The sequence below is a fragment of the Charadrius vociferus genome, unplaced genomic scaffold (genome assembly GCF_000708025.1).
Source record: "Charadrius vociferus isolate BGI_N301 unplaced genomic scaffold, ASM70802v2 scaffold3546, whole genome shotgun sequence".
Classification (NCBI taxonomy): domain Eukaryota; kingdom Metazoa; phylum Chordata; class Aves; order Charadriiformes; family Charadriidae; genus Charadrius; species Charadrius vociferus.
In genome coordinates, this window is record NW_009648860.1 from 1 (window position 1) to 933 (window position 933).

Sequence of the window (933 nt, forward strand, 5' to 3'; positions counted from 1 at the left end):
CCCCCGTGTGGGGACCTCCGGGGTCCATGGGGTCTCCAGGGAAGGGGAGAGGGGTCGTTAGGGACACCCAGCATCCGAGGATGCTCTGAGCTGGAGACCAGGAGGAGCTGGCAGAGTGGGGACGGTGACATCTGCCCACGTGCGGTGGCTGCGGGCAGGGAGGCAGCCCCGGTGCCGCTCCGGTGAGGTCAGGAAGGGAGTGACATCACCGCGTCACCCTGGAGTGACATCACGCCGCAGAGGATGACGCGGTGGCGGAGGAACCGCCGCCTGCAGCGTGTTCCCTCTGCTCCCTGGGTCACCCCAGTGTCCCCATCACCAGCTCCGCGTCCCCAAGCGGATGCTGCTGTGGCAGTCCCCATCCCGCGGCCGCATCCGGCCGGGAGCAGCGGGCCTCCCCAGCGCCTCTCCCCAAATTCGCATGGGTGAAGGGGCAGGTTGGGCACAGGCAGCCGTCACCCCTCGGCGTGTCCCAAGTCCCCGGGGGTCCCCGAGTCCCCCGGCTGCCTCGGGGTGCCCTCAGCACCCAGAGGACCCCGGTGTAGGGCGATGGAGACGGTGGGGCCACGCGAGGGATGGAGTGGGGTAATAAAAAGAAGGGTTTCCCCTTCCCCAGCAGTATCTGCCGGAGTTTTCACTGGGCTTAAAGCGCCGGGAAGGGAAAAAAGAGAAATATTGAAGAAGGCTTTTCGTAAAAGAATTAAACCCCTATTTACTGAAAATGGCTTTAGAAACCAGAGCTGTGCGCGTTTGCATTTCTTTTCTTTTTTTTCCCCCCACCCATTAAAACTCCCGTTTTCCCCCTTCTCTCCCTCCTTCCCGCCCCCTCCCCGGCCCCTTCCTCAGCCTTCGCTCCCCTCTCCTTCTCCTCCTCTTCCTCGGGGTTGGGAGGAGATCGCAGGATGAGTCCCGGCCGCTCCGGGGCGGGGGGGG